The sequence below is a fragment of the Zalophus californianus genome, chromosome 9 (assembly GCF_009762305.2).
Source record: "Zalophus californianus isolate mZalCal1 chromosome 9, mZalCal1.pri.v2, whole genome shotgun sequence".
NCBI lineage: Eukaryota > Metazoa > Chordata > Mammalia > Carnivora > Otariidae > Zalophus > Zalophus californianus.
In genome coordinates, this window is record NC_045603.1 from 123080542 (window position 1) to 123106058 (window position 25517).

At 39.4% G+C, this 25517-nt stretch overlaps 1 pseudogene; it reads right to left on the reverse strand.

Moving 5' to 3' along the window:
- Positions 1-1115: 1115 nt before the first annotated feature.
- Positions 1116-19540, reverse strand: LOC113922145 (annotated as a pseudogene).
- Between the last annotated feature and the right edge of the window lie 5977 nt (positions 19541-25517).

The window sequence follows — 25517 nt, forward strand, 5'->3', positions numbered from 1 at the left end:
TCTGGATTCCCAATTTTGTCCCATTGATCTACACATCTACCCTTTCACTAAAACCATTCTGTGGGTAAGATACCCTGAAGTCACAAAATAAAATAAAAGAGATTATTCCAAATATGTTAATTATTTAAAATTATATGGACCAAATACTTCAATTTAAGAAAAAGAAAATTATAAAATATTTAATTCAGCTATATCTTATTTATAGGAAATATATCAAAAACAAAGATATAGAAAGTACAAAAGCATAAAAAATAGAAATTTATATGCTAAGCAAATACTAACCAAAGGAAAGCCTGCATAATTCCATTAATACCAACAATTCATTCATAAACTAAGAGCATTATTAGAAATAGGTCAATTCAGGGGCACCTGGGTGGCTCAGGCAGTTAGGTGTCTCCCTTCGGCTCAGGTTATGACCTCAGGATCCTGGGATTGAGAACCCTGCTCAGCAGGGAACCTGCTTCTCCCTCTCCCCACTACTCATACTCTCTCTCACTATTTCTCTCATATAAATAAATAAAATCTTTTTTAAAAAGTCCTAAAAAAAGGAATAGGTCAATTCATAATGATACAATTTCCAAAAAAGTTTTCAATACACATGGAAGAATATCGGTTCTAAAATTATATGTAACTAATAACATAAGTTCAATGAATACAAAGCAAAAAATTATATAACACAATGAGAAACAGAAATCTACCAACATAGTAGAATGTTTTTAATATACCCTCCCCATTAATAAGACAAATCAGATACCATATAACAATATAGCCCAAATGAAAATGCAAAAAGTGTTCTTAAAACCCATAGGTCAAAAGAAACCCTCTCAAAATATTCCCACCAAAAATGCCACATCCAAAAATATCTGAAGCCCTCCACCCTCATGGACTTATCATCTCATTTTCTTCTTACCAAAAATTCCAAGCTTTTAATATGCCTGAATAGGCAAAGAAATATGATTGTTTTTGTTTGGATTAGGAGAAGTAACACAGAGTTCTACAACAAAGAAACCTAATAAATTCCAGTTCCTTTAACAAAATAAAAGTTTATTTTTTATTCCAATTACCCACCAGTTGAAAGTTTCCTTCCATATGGTGATTCAGGGACCCAGGTAGCTTCCACTTTGTGGTTCCATTTAAGTCCACAGCAACTTAAACCTATTGGTGGATCTTCTGCATCCACCCAGAATTTGTGGGAAGAGAAAGAGTTGAGAGTTTTAAGTTTTTATGGGCCAAGCTTGGAAGCGGCATGAAAACATCTACAGGATTTAGTCATATGGCCAGACATAATTGCAAGGGAGGCTGGAAATTATCATCTGAGAGTGTGCCCAGGAGGTAGATAAAATGTTCTTTTTGGGGGGGGAGAAAATCACTTTATTCTAATTAATTCACAAATAAGAACATCACAAAAGATGATTTAAGGAGGCACACAAATATCTGCCCAACCCCAAATTCAAACCATCTCATGAACTTCTATACAGTAAGAACAACCTGTTTCATTCCAATTCTGAAGAAAGCTGTATTTAATGAAGGAGAAGCTTAACTGGTGGTTTTACACTTTATATAATCACCATCAATTATATTTTTATGCTAAATTAACTTGGGTATGAGAGATGATTTTCCATGTCTTCAATTTGAAGTTCTTGATTAGGCTAATCCATTTGCAAATCTGCATTGTTTCAGCACCTCGCTGAAACTTTCACAAAGCTTCAGGTCACCCTGGTTCTGGGCACACTCCAGAAACTGTTTCATCTCATAGTGGCATGGGGCCAGACTGCTGCTGCTCCTGGAATGCTGGCTGGGTCCCCTGAGGCTCCTGGTAAGTGATGTCAGGCCTGAAGGCTCAACATTGCCTCCTCCACCGAAGCCCCCAGTGATGGCATGACCTATCGTGTGCCCGACAGCCACACCAGCTGCAGTGGTTGCCATCTGGGCCATGAGCCCTGGCTGCCGGGGCGCTGCAGCAGGTGAGCCGACAGCAGCTGGTGGAGCCGCTGCCGGAGGCTGAGCTGCCGACGCTGGTCTAGGCGCCGCTCTCATCTGAGGTGCCCGGCTGGCAGGAGGGGCCATGCGGGAGGTGTGGCTCCGGCTTCCACGCGGCATGGTGACTTGCAGAGCAGGTCGGTGTCTAGAAGTCCCGATAAAATGGTTTTAAGAAACACATAGCAGTGTCTGTCACAATACCCCACCATCCTACTTAACCAGAGAGCAAACAGTTCTATCTCACTTTCTATAAATGTTTTCTATCTATAATATCATTTGTCTGATATGATTATATAATTCCTTTCTTAACCTCTTGTACTCTTTTCCACTCTATGTCCTTGATGCTTTCAGAGCTCCTTCACAAAGGAAGTGAGATGCAGTAAGGGAACAACTAAATAAAAACTATTACCTTTTTTTTTAATTAAGGCATGATCTCCATATAGCAAAACTCCATTTTAGTGAACAGCTCTATGAGTTTTCACTAGTACTTAGAGTTGTTCAATCTGGACCACAATCAAGATATAGACTAATTTCATTAACCCTCTTCCCCCAAAAAAATTCCCCTTTGCCTTTGTAGTCAATTTTTACCCCTACCCACACCCCTGGTAACTACTGATATATTTTCTGTTAAAAACTAGCATACAAATTTTTTTAGCAGCTTTATTCATAATTGCCAAAAACTAGAAATAACCCAAATGTCCTTCCACTGAGGAATAAACAAAACTATTATTTTTTCAATGTTAAATTGGGTCACTTATGAGCATAGAACAAGGGCTCTAAAGTTTGTTATATGAGCAAGTTACCTCATATTAAACAGTAATCTTAGTTCTATACTACTATTTTCGGACTCGAGTTTGCTATTTTGTTTTTGTTTTCGCATTTCAAAGACTATCAGTTCTCTTCAAGGAGACAACGGAAAGAGAAGAAAGCTGATGTCTATTTGGCGAATGTGTGAGATTGAAATATCTATTAGGCCGAAAAAAGATTGTGAGATTACTCCAGATGAGACAGTCAGCCGTTGGCGCTAAGCAATTTCAGCTGTGTCCTAGATTCCAAAAGCAAAGTCAATACCGAGCATAGTGCTTCTTCAAAAGCTCACGAAGGTCTTATTGGCGACTGGGCTCTCACAATGAATATCCATTTCCCCATCATTAGGCAAAAGTTGCATCCAATACATTCTTAGTAAAATAGGCCAGTTTTAAAGACAATATTATGTGTGAACCATTCAGACTTTCAAGATGCCTAGGCATAAACCTAAAACTACTTGGTTTTAAAGAAGCGCTTGTTACCATTATCTTTTGTTTATCACCCTTATGTTTATTTTATTTTTTCATTGAGATATAATTGACATACATTATATTAGCTTCAGGTGTATAACATAATGATTCCACGTTTGTATATATTATAAAATGATCGCCATAGTAATACTAGTTAACATCTGTCACCACACACAAGTACAATTTTTTTTCTTGTGATAAGAACTTCTTAGGATTTACTCTCTTAGCAATTTTCAAGTACACAACACAGTATTATTAACTATAGTCACCGTGCTGTATATCTCTAGGACTTAACTTATAACTGGAAGTTTATATGCCACCCTTAAATTTAAATGTTATATTTTGGTCTTTTTCCTAATTCTTAATTGTTTCATGTTTAATTCTTTCATAATTAACTTTTAATTTTTCTCTAATTGTTATAGAACGTTCCCAATTTAATTCTCCACAACATGTAGAAATCTACAACTTGTTACCCACGCGTTGTAAAAGCTTTGACAAGACCTACGTCTAATCTGTTGACAGAATCCCAGGGAGGTGACTGCCCAGAAATATAAGGGAGGAAAAAAGCACCAAAATCCAGAGAAGTGGGGCTGATGCACGATGGCGGTTTCTCAACCATATTTGAGAACTGTCAGAATGGTTCAAAGACACGTGCTGGTGCGGGGGAATCAGCTTTACATCCTAAAAGGAGTGTCCATAGCAGAAGGAAAGGGAGAAAAAGATAAAGGTCATCATCACCCACTGCAGGAGACTGAAGCCTCAGGCACCTACCCAGAGGTATCTTGCCCAAGTAGCAGCAGCTGGGTTATGCAGAAAGGCTTTGCCTGGCATCAGAGCGGAAGAATTCTTAAGGGGTCCTCTAGGCAAGCACTTCAGAAGTGTGATGACCCAGATATCAAGTGGAACAAAGAAGATACATGGCAACTGTCACATCTCAAGGACCACCTATTCCACCCCCACACAGAGGAAGAGCTTTACAGAGGCTGAGTTCCAGGGACCCCTGGAGGAGGGTGAACTGAACTGCCGAGTTCCGGCATCAGCCATATTGGATTCTTAGTCTCAAAACCTGGTGGCCAGGGAAACATGTTAGCACAGTAACACTTTATCGCTATTTAGTACTCAGCAAAAAACAGACAGTTAGTGAATGTGTTTACTTTGACTAAACACATGGTAGAGAGCTCTCAGAAAATGTCTCCCAAAGCCACTTCGGGCTTTTCCTCACGACTAAAAGAAGTCCAAATTTTAGATGGGATAGCATCCAGTGTTAATTTTCCCGTCACTTCTTATATTCTTATTTTAACTTCTATAATACACTGGAGACTAATGGCATTTTAATAGTAAAGAAATTGAGTCATGGGTAATCAATTCTGTTTTGTCAGGTTGAAAAACATATTTGTTGAGTGCACACGATGGACAGTAAAGGTTAACACACTATTTTGAACTCTTTTTGAAATCAACTGCAGGGGCGCCTGGGTGGCTCAGTTGGTTAAGCGACTGCCTTCAGCTCAGGTCATGATCCTGGAGTCCCAGGATCGAGTCCCGCATCGGGCTCCCTGCTCGGCGGGGAGTCTGCTTCTCCCTCTGACCCTATCCCCTCTGATGTGCTCTCTCTCTCTCATTCTCTCTCTCTCAAATAAATAAATAAAATCTTTAAAAAAAAAAAAAAAAGAAATCAACTGCAATGACTCAGGGTTTCTCCACAGATAAAACAGCAGATATTTTTCTACCAAGGTTAACTTTCTTTTAGAATTTACTGGGTAAAATCACACAAGTAAATATAAGCAGAATTCTCTAGATGGACCGGTATTTCCAAGATAAAAATGGAATGCCTCATAGCATCAGAAGAATTTGAAATTTACTCTAAATTGCAACCATGTTCTAAAAAGTAGTATTTGGAAATACAAATCAACTGAATGACTCCATTTTTTTATTGGCTAAAACGTTCAGAAAAACATTTTGAGGAGGTAATACACCACAGTAGTTGATGACAGTCCTTTGAGGTCAGTAAATCTGAGTTGAAATCCCACCTCCAACTAGGTATGTCGTCTTTAGCAATCAGCTTCTCTTCTGTTTCACTTCCCGTCTATCAAGGAGACAACACCAATACCTCCCTCACAACTGAGCAGGTCGACTAATTTTTGTGGACTGCAGCTCCTCTAGTTGTGAAAGTGAGCTGTTGATCCTGGTCTCACAGCCTTATGGTAAGAACAGACGAAACCTGCTAAAACGCATTAAATGTGAGGAACTATATAAATATCCTGATTAAGTTGCTTTGTATTACTCGTGGACCATGGTGGTGTATAAATTAGTAAGTAATTAAATACATATAATCATTAACAATTTGTCAGTGGAATTATCTAGTCAATTGTCAAACAGTCTTGGGCTCTTAGGCAAATTAGAAAATCACATTTGGAAATGGCCTGATTTACACTCTCCTTGCCTTTGTGTCATTGAGCGGGTTCGTTATGGAGATAAATGGCCACCAGGCATGACCAGACAAACCCATTTTACCTCATGACCTGGTCAAATCTGAATGCAGGCGGGCATGTGAGATAAAAATGCAGCTGAACCTTGGCACCGTTCTTACTTCATCAGTTTTCAGCTCAGGTTTCTTCCAGAAGAGAGCTTATTTTTTGTTGCTTCATCTCAGTCTCTCAAACCCTAGAGTATAACATTTCTAGAGATTTCTGCACAGCGATGAGGATTTTTTTCCACACAAAAAACAATGTCTCAGACTTTTGCTGTTGTTCTGACATATTCCGTATATCTTTTTCTCCTTCAGACCCCAATGCTAAACTCAAAGGAGACTTACTTAAACTTTTCTTTATATCACATAGTCATACCAGAAACTCTAATAGTAGTGTTGTAATATCCCTGAAATCTCCTTTTTTTAATGTTCCCATGTGATAGCATTCACTATGATCACATTTTTTATAGTTGTTAAGGATGGGAAGTTATTCTTCCTTTTAAGATTTTATGTATTTATTTATTTGAGAGAAGAAGAGAGAGAGCATGAGCAGGGGTAAGGAGGGGGAAGGGTAGCAGGTAGAGGTAGAAGCAGACTCCCTATAAAGCAGAGATCCTGACATGGGGCTTGATCCCAGGACCCTGGGGAGCGTGACCTGAGCCGAAGGCAGACGCTTAATTGACTGAGCCACCCAGGCGCCCTGAGAAGTTATTCTTAAACAGAACTTTAAGGTAATAACCAGTCTTCTTACTATAGACCGACCTCAGAATTCACTGCACTCAGGAGCTGGTTGCTTCCTGATATTTAAATATATCAAGGGCGCCTGGGTGGCTCAGTTGGTTAAGCGACTGCTTTCGGCTCAGGTCATGATCCTGGAGTCCCGGGATTGAGTCCCACATCGGACTCCCTGCTCGGCAGGGAGTCTGCTTCTCCCTCTGACCCTCTTCCCTCTCGTGCTCTCTATCTCTCATTCTCTCTCTCTCAAATAAATAAATAAATAAATAAATCTAAAAATAAATAAATAAATAAATAAATATATCTAAGTGTCTCTGTCTGAGCATATTGTCAACTTTGGAATTTGTACAAGGCAGGTGTAATAACATATATAAAGACAGAATACTTAAAAAAATTTTTTTTTCAAAAAGTTGATTTTATTAAAGCACAGGGACAGCCAGGAGTGCCTGAAGAACAAACATCACACATCTCACATGGGGGGCAGGGTGGTGCAGGGTGCCAGCGTCTGAAACATTTAATACATACAAATAGTAGTATGCGGACTGGCTTCTTACACTTGATGATACGCGATTAAGTTCCCTCCAAGTCTTTTCATGACATGATAGCTCATTCCTTCTTAGCACTGAACCATACTCCATTGTCTGGATTTACCAGTTTATTTATCCATTCACTTACTGAAGGGCATCTTGGTTCCTTCCAAATTTTAGCAATTATGAAAAAAGCTTCTGTATTCATTCATGCGCAGGGATTTGTGTGGATCTAAGTTTCTAACTCATTTAGGTAACTGCCAAAGAGCACAATTACTGGATCATAGGGTAAGAGTATGTTTTGTTTTCCACCACCATTTGGTCTTGTTAGTGTTCTGGATTTGGCCATTCTAGCAGGTATATAGTAGTATCTCGTTGTTTCATCTGTAATTCCCCAGTGATGTATGATGTTCAGCATCTTTTCATATGCTTAGTTATCTTCTGTACATCTTTTATTCTGGGGGTTGGGACAAATAGAGATGTACCATGGTTCAGTTTTGCCCTAAGTGGATAATAAGCTGTGGTATAGGAGCAGAGAGGCAAGAATGGAAGTAGGTATGCCACCTAGGAAGAGTGTACAATGTTCATGCAAGATGAACATTTCCTGGACCAGGAAGTAGAAAAGATGGTGAAGCTGCCAGATTCAATACAAATTTTAAAGGTAGGGCTCGTAAGATTTGCCGAAAGATTGTATCTGGAGAAAGAGCAATGAAAAAGTTAAGGAAGTCTCCTCCTCCCCATCATCATTATCATCATCATCATCACTACTATTATATTTATTATAGTTTTTATATATTTTAGTTATATATCTATATATTTAGTTAATTATATATTACAGTTATTATACAGTTATTATAGTTATTATATATCATATATAATATTACATATTATATATATCAGCAGTATGCTAAGTTTTGTCCTTTACATGCATTTTCCCCTCCTGTTCCTCACAATAACCCTTGAAGTATTATTATGATATCTATTTTACAGGTGAGGAAGCAGGCTCAAAGAAGCTAAGTAGCCCAGCTAATTAGGAGAAAAGTCAAGGTTTAAATTCAATCCTGCCATTAAAAGCCAAGTTCCCCCCCAACTGTGACCCTAATTCTCATCCTGTTACCATGTCTATTGTGTCATGTGCTTACCCCTCACTTGAGCAGTATGCATTCAGCCTTCCCTGTTATGCTGAGTAATCACAAGAAATCATTTTGTTTCTTATTTCAGTTTTTAATAAATCGATTTATGCAAGTCTTGTGATACAGTTTAGCATCACAGTCTTCATTGCAACTCCTTTTTTTCTCTATTTATTTATTTTTTTGATGTAGTGTTCCATGATTCATTGTTTGCATATAACACCCAGTGCTCCATTCAGTACGTGCCCTCTTTAATACCCATCACCAGGCTAACCCATCCCCCACCCCACTCCCCTCTAGAACCCTCAGTTTGTTTCTCAGAGTCCATAGTCTTTCATGGTTCATCTCCCCCTCTGATTTCTGCCCCTTCATTCTTCCCCTCCTGCTATCTTCTTCTTCTTCTTCTTTTTTTAACATATATTGTATTATTTGTTTCAGAGGAACAGATCTGTGATTCAACAGTCTTACACAACTCACAGCGCTCATCATAGCACATACCCTCCCCAATGGTGGCTGGGTGATAGTCATTGCAACTTCTTATTTACCCATCTATCTTGCTTAGGAAGAGGTTTTATTCACACTTATTAGGTGCCAGCCTATTTGGAAAAGTTCCCTCTGTTGTATTGGCCAAAACACCTAGTTTTAAATTGGTAAGGATAGCGATATGAACTGGTGTTGTATTTCAGTTTGTCCTCTTTTTTTTTAATGATGCTGAGAAAGAGAAAAACAGTCCCTGGCATCTAAGAGTTGGCCTGGCCCACCCAGGTAGGACTTGGTGTACTCCTGTTGAACATAAATAATTTTACAGAACATCAGCATCAGATAAGGATGTTCTATGGCCACGATGGATCAAGATAAAAACAACGAACATAGGCAAAACATGAACAGTGGCAAAGCCACATTAATGACCAAACATCCCTATCCTAGCTAGTATGAGTAAATGCCTTACCCTAGTCTGCACTTCTGGATAAGATTATTTAAGACATCTCTTATCAGCTGAACTGTGGCCCTTCAAGATTCATATGTTGAAGCCCTAAACCCCAGTACATCGGAAATGACTATTTTTGGAGGTAGGATCTCTGAAGAGATAAGTTAAAACAAGGTTCCCAGAGAGGGTCCTAACTCAATATGATTAAGTCAATTAAGTTGTTATAAAAAGAGATTTAAACACAGAGACAGAGGGAAGACCATAAGAAGACAGAGAGAGAAGATGACCCTCTACAAGGCAAGGAGAGAGGACTCAGAAGAAACCAACCCTAACAACCCCTTGCTCTTAGACTTCTAGCTTCTAGAATTGTGAAGATATAAATTCTGTTTTTTTAAGCCACCCAGTCTGTGGTAATTTGTTATAGCAGCCTGTGGTATAATAGGAAATATATTTGGTCTTCTTCCTGGCTTCTGACACAGAACTAAAACTCTAGTGATTTCCTAAGTGGCAGGGGTGTTTTGCTATTCATAGTAATCCCTTTGGGTCACACCTGAGTTTATGCTAATGGGGTGACTTAGGGTGGGGTCCCTACATAGCCTTAGGATGGAGCTAGTCACTAGAAAGACCAAATGATTACAGAGCTGGAATTTCAGCCCCAGCCACCAACCTCTATGAAGGGTAGGAGAGTGCTGGGCTGGAGATTAAAGCTAAAACTCCCCAAAACTCTTGAACAACAAGATTTGATGAGCTTCTGGGCTGGTGAATGAATGTCACATGCCTGGAGGGGGGTGCACCCCAGTCCCACGGAGACAGAAGCTCCTCCTCTTGAGCTCCTTCCAGAACTCTGTGTACCTCTTCACCTGATGTTCATCTGTATTCGTTATGATAAGCTGATAATCAATGTAAGTAAATGTTCTCCTGAGCATTGTGAGCTACGATAGCAAATTAGCAAACTGTAGGAGGAAGTTGAGGGAAACTGATTTATAGCCAGTCAGTCAGAAATAGAGGTGACAACTTGAATCGGGATCTGAAGTGGAGGCAGCCTTGTGGGACTGAGCCCTTAACCTGAGGGATCTGATGCTGTTTTCACATAGATAGTGTGAGAATTAAGTTAAATTTGTAAGACACCCAGCTGGTGTCCACTTAGCATTGGATAATTGCTTGGTGGTGTTGGCAAATGTTCCAGACAACCCTAACAGACTAATACAATACCTAGTCATAGATTTATCTACCTCTCTCCACCACCACCCCCTTCCTGACAGCAGCCAATCTAGAGGAAAGCTCTGCTTTCTTAAACCATCCCCCAAATCCCCAGCACAGGCCCAAATGCTGTAAGTCTTTCCTTACTACTTCTTACTGAAATGCCTCGCTGTCCCCAAAGTGTGCATCCTTGGCTCCGTCTACAGGTGTGTTCTTGGTGGGCTTTGGCTGAATGGCATTGACAGTGTCTTGAGCTCACTGAGAGGTTTCCTTTGTTACATACTCTTTAATATTTATAACCATCAGTTTTACTGAAGTACGAGATATTTTCCCTGCCAAGCAGTTCCAGTGCAAATCAAGGCGACTCACAGTTTAAAGGACCACCCCACTGTCTTACACCCCATCCCAGAAAAGACAGCCCCAGGGGGCTTGTGTCATGAAAAGACCCTCAACACTCTTGGGCCAGGCCCCCCTGCAATATTGAGCAAGATGCCAGGTGCTTTATAACTGGTTTCATTTAATAAATGCTTTCAGCCACCCTGTGAACAGACATTGGCTTCCTCAATCTTAAGTAAAGGCTCCACCCATGAAATAATGCTAAGGCAGAATTTCAGCTTAGTTCTAACTGCATCTAACTCCAGGGATTTCTGTGAGACTCTGGTAACTTAAAACATCCATTCCAAAGGACACTTCCAAATCTCGGGAAGTCGCCCACTTTTGGGGGATTGTTTCCATTCTCAAGTTGCTACAGACTGCACTGAAGAAATAGCAGGGAAATGGAAAAGGGAATGGAAAAGACACTGCATGTACCAACAGAAAGTCAGCAGTTCCTTTCCCCCTTGTTTTCCTGTGCGTCATTGCATATACTACTTACAAAGGCACCATGCTAGGTGAAAGAAAATAGACATAATGCACTGACATGTAAACTGCTGCTTTTACAGATTAGATATTTTATAGATTTGCTATTAGAAGCTTCCATAAAGTGAGAATACAGTAAAAATTTTTAAAGAATGAATGAATAAACAGTTTTACATTTTCTCACTCAATCCTCATAAAAATCTTCTGAGGTAAGGAAAGGAAAAGTGGCCCCAGGAGTGATTCTTTCTGATCAAGAGATGTTATCTTTTAATTTACTAAGAGTAAGGGAATCATTTCCAAAATGTTTGCTTCAAAGACAAAGGCATTTATTTTTTTCCATTTTACAACATAGCTTCTTTCATATCAAGCAGACATAAAATTTATCATTTTACAATGTAGTGCTCTTTTCTTTGATCAGCTTACTTCAGGGCTTCCCAGAAAGGAATAATAGAATGACACTTGGGGTATAATAAATGACACCAATTTTCTGATTAAAAAGACATCAATTTTCTATCAAAATGAATTTCAGTATGCGTGCTTATATATTTATGAAGTACAAAATCATAGTGGTTTAATAGTACATCATTTTATAAGATTACTGAGTTTTTCATTTAAAACCTTCAGAATTACAATGGTGGATAAAAATTGGTCTGATTACTGTTCGCTAGTTCCTCGGAGTACATCCTATCTTTCAAATGACTGGAGAGTGGGTAAGCTCTCCGACCAGACCACTCTCCCACGTGGTTTGCTCATGACTCAGGTCAACATTCTCATGCTGGAAGGAAAGTCCATTTATTTTTGAGAATACCTGAATATTCTGTTTGCCTGATTCCAAACGTCACCATTAGAATTTCAGACTTGAGAGGAACAAACAAAAATAAGTCCAGGAAGTTCTCTCAGACATTTTTCAGGCACAACTTCAACAATGAGAGGGCTCCCTCACAGAGTAAGCAAATCTTGACACGCACTGGTTTATCGAAAGCTCACACTCTAGCAGCCTGACAGAGTCAATTCAGCTTCCAAATATGAGTAAATTACTCCAAGTCTTAATAGGGAGAAAATTATAACTGATAGAATTGCATATCCTGAGATCTTTTAAGTAAAGATTTTCTATTTTTATGTAGAGTTTTGATATTGCTGAATGGATTCTGAATCACTGTTATTTCTTTTCTTAAATTTGCTACTTGAAAATGGAGTCAGTTTTTAATAGACACCCAAGCCACTAGACAGCAGGTTTCTGTCCCACTTTGTCCCATCTGTCTGCAGAGGTAAGCAGTTCCTATATAAAACTGTATATGAATCTAGTCACATTGAAACTAGTATTAGAAAAACCATCTCTGGGGATGCCTGGGTGGCTCAGTAGGTTAAGTGTCTGCCTATGGCTCAGGTCAAGATCCCAGATTCTTGGGATAGAATCTAGCATCAGGCTCCTTGCTCAGCAGGGAGTCTGCTTCTCCCTCTGTCTGCTGCTCGCCCCCCCCCCCACATGTGCTCTCTCCCTCTCTCTCTCTCTCTCTGATAAATAAATGAAATCTTAAAAAAAAGAGAAAGAAAAACCATCTCTGCTTTGACAAAGTTCCCCTAAATCTATTCAAAACATCATAATTAATAACATGATTTCATAGGATTATTGAATTTGTAGTGTATGAATAAATTAGGGCATGCTTTCTAAGATCAAAGTGTTCTAAAAAGGAATGTTGAAAACGAAAACCAAAATTGGTGGCATCACAATTCTGGATATCAAGCTATATTACAAAGTTGTAATCAAGACAGTATGGTACTGGCACAAAAACAGACACATAGATCAATGGAACAAAATAGCGAACCCAGGGACACCTGTGTGGTTCAGTTGGTTAAGCGTCTGTCTTCGGCTCAGGTCATAATCCCAGGGTCCTGGGATCAAGTCCCACATCAGGCTCCTTCCTCAGCAGGGAACCTGCTTCTCCCTCTGCTTGTGCTCTCTCTCTCTCACTGACAAAGAAATAAATAAAATCTTAAATAAAAAAAAAAGAATAGAGAACCCAGAAAGGGACCCTCAACTCTATGGTCAATCTTCAACAAAGTGAGACAGAATATCCAATGGAAAAAAGACAGTCTCTTCAACAAAAAAGACTATCTTGCTGTTGGGAAAGTTGGACAGCCACATGCAGAAGAATGAAACTGGACCATTTTCTTACACCACACACAAAAATAGACTCAAAATGGATGAAAGACCTAAATATGAGACAGAAATCCATCAAAATCCTATAGGAGAACACAGGCAGCAACCTCTTCGACCTCAGCTGCAGCAACTTCTTCCTAGAAACATCGCCAAAGGCAAGGGAAGCAAGGGCAAAAATGAACTATTGGGACTTCATCAAGATACAGAAATTTCACACAGCAAACGAAACAGTCAACAAAACCAAAAGATAACCGACAGAATGGGAGAGGATATTTGCAAATGTCTTATCAGATAAAGGGCTAGTATCCAAAACTGATAAAGAACTTATCAAACTCAACACCCAAAGAACAAATAATCCAAAAAAGAAATGGGCAGAAGACATGAATAGACATTTCTCCCAAAAAGATATACAAATGGCCAACAGATACATGAAAAAATGCTCAAGATCGCTCAGCATCAAGGAAATACAAATCAAAACCACCATGAGATACCACCTCACACCAGTCAGAATGGCTAAAAGTAACACAGGAAACGACAGATGTTGGCGGGGATGTGGAGAAAGGGGAACACTTCTACACTGTTGGTGGGAATGCAAGCTGGTGCAGCCACTCTGGAAAACAGTATGGAGGTTCCTCAAAAATTTGAAAATAGAGCTACCCTATGACCCAGCAATTGCAGTGCTGGGTATTTACCCCAAAGATACAAATGTAGTGATCCGAAGGGGCACCTGTACCCCAATGTTTATAGCAGCAATGTGCACAATAGCCAAACTATGGGAAGAGTCCAGATCTTCATCAACAGATGAATGGAAAAAGATGATGTGGTATATATATATATACAATAGAATTCTTCTCAGCCATCAAAAAAAAAAAATCGAAATCTTGCCACTTGCAATGATGTGGATAGAACTAGAGGGTATTATGCTAAGTGAAATAAGTCAACCAGAGAAAAACAATTATCATATGATCTCATTCATATGTGGAATTTAAGAAACAAAACAGAAGATCATAGGGGAAAGGGAAGGAAAAATAAAACAAGACGAAATCAGAGAGGGAGACAAACCATAAGAGACTCTTAATCATAGGAAACAAACTGAGCATTGCTGGAGGGGTGGGGGTGGGGGATGGGGTAACTGGGTGATGGGCATTAAGGAGGGCACATGATGTAATGAACACTGGGTATTATATAAAACTGATGACTCACTAAACCCTACCTCTGAAACGAATAATACACTATATGTTAATTAATTTAATTTAAATAAAATTTAAAAACAAAACCAAAACAAAAAATCTTCTAAAAAGGTAAGATGATGATTAAGGAAATCATGTGTTAGACTGGTGTGGCACCAGTGTGTGTGGCACACACAAATGAAATTTTCATTTTAAAAAAGCATAAAGGAACTAGAGATTTCTGATACAATAATTTGGCATGTTGAAAATAGGTCTTTAAATTCTAAAATTCTGGGGTGGAGGTAGGAAAAATGGGTAAAGGTGGCCAAAAGGTACAAACTTCTGGTTATAAAAAGAGAAGTCCTAGGGATGTAATATATAGCATGGTGACTATAGTTAACAACACTGTGTTTGATATTTGAAAGTTGGTAAGAGTAGACCTTAAAAGTTCTCATCACAAGAAAAAAAATTTGTAACTATGTGTGGTGATGATTGTAACTATGTGTGGTGATGGATGGTTACTAGACTTACTGTGGCAAACATTTCATGATATATACAAATATTGAATCATTATGTTGTACACCTAAAACTAATATAATGTTATATGTCACTTATATCTCAATAAAAAAATGTAGAATTCTGGATACCAGTTTTTCATGGATGGCACATATACAAGGGTATGCACACAAAGACATCTCTCTCTCTCTCCCCTCCCACCTCCTGGCTCCAAGAGAAAACAAGCAGAATTAATTAGCAACAGTTTCAATGTCTATCCAAATAATTTACAACTTGTTAGAAAGTGAGTAATGAGGATTATTCTCACATTAGCCATCTACAATCTGGAGAACAGCAAAAGTTCTCAAAGAAATGAATACTAGAAAGGAGGAAAGTGTAGTTCTTGGAAGTCAGATTATTCAGCTTTTTGGAGTCCTTTCTAAACTTTTCACGTTCTGAACGGTCTCTGAGTTCTGCAAGGCATAAGTAGTTAGAGTGAAGTAGAGAATGACAAGGTGATGCGGACACTTGAGACCAAGAAGTTGACAAAATCTTAAATCCTTAAGATCCCAAAGCTAGATGGCAACTGGGTCACAGAGCAAAGGAGAGCCTTGCTGTGGATCCACTGAGCCAGGGAGCGGAGGCATCCCCAGGCCAGTGGGGACAGACCCGCACTGTTAGGTCACTTTCAAGGATGACTGGCGTGGAGGGAGCTTGAGTGACAGTTGGCGTCTGGACGTGAGTCCTTTCTTATCAGATAATAGCGCAGAGTGAAGAGCCCAAGAGGTCTCCTGGAGAGAATCTGCGGTGCACATTTGAAGGGGCGTTCCAGCTGATACATGTCAGTCTCTGAAATGAGGAGTGTCAAGACAATTAAAAAAGAAGGGGCACCTGGGTGGCTCAGTTGGTTAAGCCACTGCCTTTAGCTCAGGTCATGATCCTGGAGTCCCAGGATCGAGCCCCACATTGGGCTCAGCAGGGAGTCTGCTTCTCCCTCTGACCCTCCCCCCTCTCATGTTCTCTCTCTCATTCTCTCCCTCTCTCAAATAAATAAATAAAATCTTTAAAAAAAAAAGAAAGAAAATTAAAAAAGAAACTCTGAAGTGAAACAGTCAGTAGAGAAGATCAACATCAAGGATTTTTCAGCTTCTGCTTGGCTCAGATGAATGGAACTGGTTCGTTTTTTTCTATTTTAAGTAGGTCATTTTGTTTGATATAAACTCTTTGCCATATATATCTTTAAAATTCCCACAAAGTACAAATAGAAAAATTTTCTAAACATCCAAATGGACCCAAAGGTTACATAACTCTCAGAAAGGAAAATGTGTGTGTTTCTTATCTACTATTGAATTGGGTGTGCTGTTTTGCCATCTTATCTTTCCAGGGTAAATAAAGGATAATATCAAGTTATATTCATGAAATCTGATTTTCCCAGTGTCAAGGCAACTCCCTGGGAGAAGAGGCATGGACCCTTTCAGGCCTTCATGGAAATACTTATTTAAAAGCCTCCCTAACCTTTTCTTTTAATTAATATATTATCTGCATATACCAAATACACTAACTGAATTAAAGGGGCCATAATAGTATCTCGGTACTAGAACAATTCATTATAGCCAATAAATTAAAGATTTTGAGCCCAATGCTCCAGGACAATAAACATCTGATGTTTATAGGGAATTTCTAATAAACACTTGTGAGTTTTCACAAAATAGTATTTCACACACACACAAAGATAGTTGTTTGGTTATTTGAAATTGCAACAATAATTGAAGTTACAGGGCCCCCTAAACCATTTATTGCCAAACCCTTGTGTGCCCACCATAAAATTCAGGTGGACAATGTTTTTTCACTTACAATGAATGCTGCAGTCACTAACTTTTAAATGAGAGTAAGAACAAAAATGTTTTTCCTGTGCTTACAGTGGCATAAAAGAACACAGAGAAATAGCACATTTTTAAAAGCACTTCCCTCACACTTTTGACTTCTAATACTAGCATCTGCCCCCATAGATGACATTTTGTCTTTCTTTACTTTAAATTGTTTGCGATCACAATGTCAATCAAAAGCAAACTGACACCTGAGACAGATGCAAAGTAGAGCTTTTCCCTAGTATTTCCAAGGGCAATGAGTCATTTGTCCACCTGCCAAACTCTACATAGTTATATGCACTAAGCAACAGGATCTCTTTTTGGAGTCTCTGGATAGCCAGAGTTACTTTCAATGTAGCGGGATCATTCATAAATTTACCAAGCCATAGAAAGACTTAGTCTTTTGCCCCCTTGCTGAATCCTCTTGATTGTCACTACCTAAGGGCAAGTGGGGGATCTTTCTCATAAAAAGGGTAGCATCCACAAAGCCATCCAGCAGAGTATCTTGCCCTTTTAAAGATTTCAGACCCCTTTAAGAATCCTAGAAAAAGTTATGAATAATTTCTCCAGAAATAAATACATGTGAGGATAATCACAAACATGTGTGTGGTTTTAGGCACTCCCACATTTCCAAAGTTCAGTCACGGAGACCCAGGTTTTAAAATTCCTGCCCATGGCTTTTGAAATAGGTTCAGTTGCCTGGGGAGGTTATTGTTTGTTAGTTCTGTGCTAACTGTATCTGCACCGTGGCTTAAAATGGTGACAGAAAAAATCTGACTCTAGAGGTGCCTGGGTGGCTCAGTTGGTTAAGCATCAGCCTTCAGCTCAGGTCATGATCTCAGGGTCCTGGGATTAAGCCCTGCATCAGGCTCCCTGCTCAGCCGGGAGTCTGCTTCTCTCTCTGTCTCTCCCCTTCCTCCCCACCCCCCACCCTGCTTGTGCTCTCTCCCTCATAAATAAATAAATAAATAAATAAGAAAAGAAAAGAAAACATTTGACTCTATTAACTGCTGTCCAAAAATGGCTGGGAGTTTTATTTCCCTACAATCAGCTCCCAACACTATACTCCATTTCTCCCCCTTCATTAAGGACAAAGCTTGAGATAGTCCCTTTCTCCCTCTAAATACAACCTCTATTTTTAGAAATTTTTCTCCCTTACAGAAGACCCTTCCTATCTGTTTTAGCCACGTGTTACCCCCTAGGCTACGCACACAGAGACTCACTCTCCAGCACTCCATAGATAGCTCTATCACTGCATCCCCAACCCTTTCTTTTGTCAAAAATTTTTCCTTACTCAATGTTAAATGCTGGTTAAATACACAGATTGCCTTCCTCACCACATGCCTCACATTTCTTCGTTTTCCTGGCACATTTAGAAAGCACTGGAGAGTCACTGCCAGGCCCTCTGTCAGTGTCCTTTCAGGTTACAGACCTTTCTCTCAGCATCGACAATGAGAATAAGAATTCTCCAGGCTAATCTATACATTACGTCTACCTTCCAACCTCTGTTGAACTCCCTTCCCTTCCCTCTTTTAATTTGTTGTATTTACTTAATTAGTAATTTGTGTTGTCTGATTGACTCATCTGAAGAGATCACATTCTTAATGAACCAGTAGCATTTTCTTTTTTGAGACCCTACTAGGTCAAAGCCCAGAGAAACCCAATCTCCTAGGAGTTGGTGACGGTAATTGCCAATCTCTTTGTGTATACAAACTAATTGGAATACATCTCCTTTTCTACTGTGAAGTTTCTATGGATTGTCAACTGACCAACCAAGAAAGGAAATAATTTATTAATTTATTCATTCAAGAAATATTTACATAACTCCAGATTGTTATCAGTCCGGAAGTATGGAAGGAAACAATGGAGACAATGACTCTCCTCCATGGAGTTACATTCTTGTGAAAGGATGACAAAAAGTAAAAAGAGGATTGAACAAGATAATTTCAGATCATGAAAAACAGTATAAAAAAAAAAAAAAGCCAGGTGATGTGATGTTGACTGGGATCAAATTACCCTTAGGTTTGGAGGGAAAGGAAGAACTTACTTGGGAGGAAACACATGTGAGTGGAAACTGACTAAGCAGCCAGTCATGCAAAAATTGGGGAGCAGAGCTTTCTAGGCAGTATGAACAGCAACTACAAAGGCGTAAGGTTGGAAGGAAGCTGGCAATTTATCTAAGAACAGAAAGATGTCTGTGTGATTGGAACCAAGCAAGGAAATGGGAAAGTGTCATGAGTTAAGGCTGGTGAGAAAGGGCTCATTCCTTCCAGCTTCATAGCTGGGGTAAGGGAGTTTAAATTTTAAATACAAAAAAAAAAAAAAAAAAGGAAAGTTAAGCAGAGGGTGAAATAATCGTATTTACATTTCTAGAAGATTACTCCAGTTGTTATCTGCAAATAAAATGTAAAGGGCTAAGAGTAGAAGGAGGAAATGAGAGAAAACCGAATTATCAGTGCTCTGTACTAAGGACAAACGACTATTCTTCACGCAATTTTTGGAAAAGTGGCTTTTTTCGCCTCCTAACAATACAAATCCTTACAACAAAAATCACAACGTAGTAGAATAGTCCTACCTTATCCACAGCTTTGCTTTCCGAAGGCTGTTACTGGAGGTCAACCGCAGTGGGAAGCAGATGATCCTCCTGACGCAGCCTTGTAACCTCAGAAGGTCAAGAGCAGCATAACGATACGTGACAATGCTGCGTCATTGGCTCGCCTCACTCACGCGCAGGCGCTTTGTCACCTCAAAGCATTCCAAGATGGGTGAGTGCCCTACCTTAAGATATTTTGAGAGAGATCACATTCACATTTTATTACAGCATATTTTTATAATTGTTCTATTTTACTCTTAGTTGGGGTATTCATCTCTTACTGTGCCTAATTTATAAATTAAATTTATCAGAGGTATGTATATATAGGGGAAAAAAACAAAGTATATATAGAGTTGGGTCCTATCTGAGGTTTTAGGCATCCATGGGGTGGTGGTGGGGGGAGGGGTGTCTTGGAACTTGCCCTGGGGATGAGGAGGAACGACTGTAAAGATAAAAACTCAAGTTGGCAGGGCACCTGCGTGGCTCAGTCCTTAAGCGGGGCGCCTGGGTGGCTCAGTCGTTAACCGTCTGCCTTCGGCTCAGGTCATGATCCCAGGGTCCTGGGATCGAGCCCCGCATTGGGCTCCCTGTTCCGTTGCGGGAAGCCTGCTTCTCCCTCTCCCACTCCCCCTGCTTGTGCTCTTGCTCTTGCTATTTCTGTCTCCGTCAAATAAATAAATAAAATCTTAAAAAAAAAAACTCAAGTTGGCGCCACTGTCTAATGGAATGTTTCTGAATGTCAAATCAAAACAGGGAAACTTTTTGCATGACCTTGTCAGCAAATGTTCTTTGTAGTTCTTGGAGCATTGAACTCTCAGACACAGATGATTACCTAAAGTTAATGGCTGTTTCCGGTTTTATCGGTTGATTCCTCTGAAAGAAAACATACGTAATAGGATATTTTAGCTGTGTTTTGACTACAGCTTTGAAGTTTTTTAAATAACAGGATAGTGTTTACAGTATTATAGAATTGGATACAAATTCTTGGAATCGCCTGGAATTTATGCAGAACAGGAATCTGTGTCTGGGTGAAATGGTTTCTCCTGCTATCACTATGCTTTCAATCATATTAATTGCATTTTATTTATTTATTTATTTATTTATTTAGAGAGCATGTCCTAGCAGGGGAGTTGAGGGGAGCGGGCAGAGGAGAGGGAGAGAATCTTAAGCAGTCTCCACACCCAGCACAGAGCCCAATTAGGGGCTCGATCTCAGGACCTTGAGATCACAACCTGAGCCAAAATCAAGAGTTGGACGCTTAACCAACTGAGCCATGCAGGTGCCCCCTTTTTATTGAATTGCATTTTAAACAGAAGAAACACCAAGTATGGCTAGTGGTTAACAAAAAAAGAAAAGAAAAATGCAAAAATGTGTTGATATGATCTAAAGACCTATTTTTCATTCATCACCCCCTGAATATCTGAATCTTCCAGAGCCACAACATGAGCTCTTGCTCTAGAATGTTCAGCATATTTATTTTTGCTCCTCCTTCCACCTTCAGCAGAACTATTCCCATCTTTTTAATCACTGTCCACTACCCAGCGCACACGCATTCTATTTTAGTGGATTTTTCTCACCGTGGGGAGGGAAGCAATTAATCTAGAGTATTGATACCTATTAATGTTTAAGATATTTCTCTGTCCTGATAACAGGGTCATTCACCCCTTGAAATCCAAATGATGATGCAAAAATATAAATGTCATTCTAATGGGAGAAACTGCGGACATCGCTGAATGCTCTAGAAGCAGAATGATGCAGGCAGGCTCTCAGGCTCTGCACAAATCCTGTCAGTAAAGCCCTACGTGAATCCCACATGGAAACCTACCTTATGGATTGCCATTGCCATCACTATCATTCCCACACATGGAAGATGCTCAATATTTGAACATAGACCAGCTAGGAACAATCAACCCTGTAACAAATACCACCAGATTTTTCTTCCCTAAAGTTCAATTTTCTGTAAAAGTACTAAGGCTTTGTAACTTTAATGACTTCTTCCTCTTACCCAGGCCTTATCCACAGAGCCTCTCTCTAAAATCTCAACTCTTATTATGCCAAACAGCAAAAGGCACACATTCAGCACTGTAAATTTTTTAGCTTATTTGCTAGCTATTTTCAACATTCAGATTTGACAGGCCCAAATAAAAAAAAAATCAATTTCTGTCTCTGATGAAGATAAGAAAAGCCAAAGTATGGTGAAATGGTGTCTTTGTCAATGCTTAATGAATAAACCACATAAAAGGAATAGCCTGATTTTTTTTTCTCAGAAATCAATAGGAACACTCTCCATTTTTATATTAATCCACTGTGCATTAAAACCTAGAATTGCAGATTAAGCTTTCATGTAACTGTACTCCTTTCCCACCTGCCCTATTTGGTGATGTGTTTTTTTCTAGGCATTGAGCAATTGTCAGTCACCCCTGCATTTCACCAACTCCCTGTAAAGAAGTTATTTGCTGACATGCTGATCTATTAAGCAATATACAAAGAAATCCACAAGCTTGTGTTTCATTGAATCATAAAAAGCTTGAGAAAATTCAACAAAGGGTGGTGAGCAAAGGGAAACTTAATTAGTTTAAGGGAAACTGACTCAGGGGAATATGCTAATTTGCTGACTCCACCAGGATCTGGTTTTCTCTATGCTCAGTTTTAACTTTCAAGCCACGTTTGTGACTGTCGACTGTCACAGGCCCAGCCTTTCGGAGCCAGGCTTGGCATCGGTTTTGTGGCAAAGACCAGCCAGGCAGGGAATCTAGGCCTGGCTCAACAGCGGCTATTCTCACAGTCAAGTCAAACAGGGCTCCTAGTAGGAAGGGGGTATGTTACCGGTCCCCCCAGGAGCAGCTGAGAAGACAGCGCAAACAGATGGCAGAGTTGGTCCTAATCAGGATGTCAAAGTGCAGGTCTGAGCTAGTTGGTGAAACAGAAAAGGGGGTCAATGTGGGGCAGGTTGTGTGCGTTTTAGATGATGCTTGGAATAAAGGGTTTTCTTCCATCCACACAGAGGTGATGTCAGGTACCATTGGTCAAGTGAGAATTATATTTTGGTCTGAAGGAAATCCTTCCCCATACCTCTGAAGCAGTGCCTGCCTTAATAAGCAAAAGTGTCTTAGGGTGGGCTAATAAGAGAAATCCTGGGGCGCCTGGGTGGCTAGGTCGGTTAAGTGTCTGCTTTCAGCTCAGGTCATGATCTCAGGGTCCTGGGATTGAGCCCCGCATTGGGCTCCCTGCTCAGAGGGGAGCCTGCTTCTCCCTCTCCCTCTGCTGCTCCCCCCGCTTATGCATGCTCTCTCTCTCTCTCTCAAATAAATAAATAAAATCTTTTAAAAAAGAAAAAAATGAGAGAAATAGAAAATCATTAAAATTTTACAGTAGTTATTATTGCCACAGGGAAATTCCACTGACGGATGCTTAAATTAGTGGTCAGAACTTTAAAAATAAATAGGATATTAGCATAGCCTCAAAGTATCACCCATAATATTTAGTAATTATTGTGGTGCCTATTAATTACTGTGGTTCTGGGAGGTGGAGCTTAATTGTCCTTTTTTGAGTATGGTCTGGATTTAGTGACTGGCTTCTAATGAATAGAACATGGAATGGGAAAAATTATAACTTTACAGGAGAGAAACCTGGCAGATACCACCTTAACCAAATGATCAAGGTTAACACCATCAGTATGAGTCATGTTGATATCACGTACCCATTAATATGTCAAGATGAGAAAGGCAAGTTACTTCTGTGGTGTTCTTCCCAGAACTCCATAATTCCAGTCCAGTTAATCATGAGATATCATCAGACAGACACAAATTGAAAGATACTCTACAAAATATTCACCTGGTACTCTCAAAAGTGTTAGAGTCTTGAAAAACAAGGAGAGACAGAGAAACCACAAAAGAGTAAAGAAAACCTAGGAGACATGACAACTAAATACAACATGATATGCTGTGTTGGATCCTGGAATAGAAGAGGACGTTAGTGGAAAGCTGGTCGAATCCTAATAGCCTGTAGTTTAGCTAGGAGTGTTGTTCCCACATTAATTTCTTAGTTGTAATCGTGTACCATGGTTATGTAAGACATTAACATTAAGGGAAGCAAAGGGAAAAGTCAAAAGAGAACTTCCTATGCTAATTTTGCAATTCTGTGCGTCTGAAATTATTTTAAAATGAAAATGTTCTTTAAAAGACTAGAAAAACAATCTAGCCACAGTATTTTACACTGGGGGGAAAAAACCCACAATCTTTAGCTGCTCCAATGTTATTTCTCCTCACTCTGTTATAAGTTTCTAGTTAAGACATTGTTTTCTAATTCAAATTTTTTTTAAATTTGAATTATTGGCCTAGGTCAAGAGAATGAGAAGACAAGACACAGACTGAGAGAAATATTTGCAAGACATTTTTGATAAAAGACTGCTATCCAAAATATACAAAGAACCCATAAAATTCAACAATAAGAAAACAAACAAACCAATTGAAAAATGCACAAAGGAACTGGACACCTTACCGAAGAAGATATATAGATGGCAAATCATCATATGAACAGATGCTCAACATCATACATCATTAGGAAATTTCAAATTAAGCAACGACACACCACTGTATACCTATTAGAATGACCAAAATCCAAAACACTGACACCACCAAAGGCTGACAAGGATGTGGAGCAACAGGAACTTGTATTCATTGCTAGTTTGAGTACAAAATGGTACACCCACTTTGGAAGACCCACTTCCACCCACTTTGACAGTTTCCAATAAAACTAAATATTCTCTTACAATGTAATCCACGAATTATACACCTTACTATTTACCCAAATGAATTAAAAGCTTATATCCACACAAAAGCCTGCACACGGATGTTTACAGCAGCTTTATTCATAATTGCAAAAAACTTGGAAGCAACCAAGATGTCCTTAATAAATGAATGAATTAATAAACTGTGGGACATGGGCGCCTGGGTGGCTCAGTTGGTTAAGCAACTGCCTTCGGCTCAGGTCATGATCCTGGAGTCCTGGGATGGAGTCCCGCATCGGGCTCCCTGCTCAGCGGGGGGTCTGCTTCTCCCTCTGACCCTCTTCCCTCTCATGCTCTCTGTCTCTCATTCTCTCTCTCTCAAATAAATAAATAAAATCTTTAAAAAAAATAAAATAAAATAAACTGTGGGACATCCATATAATTGAATTTACTATTCAGTACTAAAAAGAAATGAGGGGCGCCTGGGTGGCTCAGTTGGTTAAGGCTCTGCCTTCAGCTCATGTCTTTATCCAGCCCCGAGTTGGGCTCCCTGCTCAGTGGGGAGTCCGCTTCTCCCTCGCCCTCTCCTCCACTTGTGCTCTGGCTTTCTCTCTCTCAAATGAATAAATAAAATCTCTTAAAAATAAATAAAGAAAAGAAAAGAAAATGAGCTATCAAGCCATGAAAAGATATGGAGGAATCAAAAATACATGTTACTGGGTAAAAGAAGGTAATCTGAAAATCATACAGATTGTATTATTCCAACCATATTGCCTGGAAAAAGCAAAACTATGGAGATAGTAAATAGATCAGTGGTTGCCAGAGATTGAGGAGAAGGAAAAGATGAAAAGGTAGAACTCAGAGGATTCTTTTTTAATTGACTTTATTTTTTTACAGCACTTTTAGGTTCATAGCAAAATTGAGAGGAAAATAAACAGATTTCCCATATACCCCTGCCCCTACATATGCACAACCTCCCCCACTGTTAACATCCCCCACCAGAATGGCACATTTGTTACAACCGATAAACCTACATTAACACATCACTATCACCCAAAGTGCGTAGTTTGCATTAGGGTTCATTCTTGGTGTTGTATATTCTAAGGGTTCAGACAAGTATATGATGATATGTATCCACCATTATAGTATCATATAGAGTATTTTCAATGCCCTAAAAATCCCATCAATGTGGGTTCATCAACTGTAGCAAATATATCACATTGGTGGTATATGCTGAGAGTGGAGGAGGCTGTGCATGCATGGGAAAGGGGCGTTGGGGACCCTCTCTATACTTCTGCTCACCTTTGCTATGAATCTAAAACTGCTCTAAGATAATAAAATTAGACTTAAGAAAAAAAATAAAAAGATTGTCCTGGCATAATAAACAAAGAAAATTTACC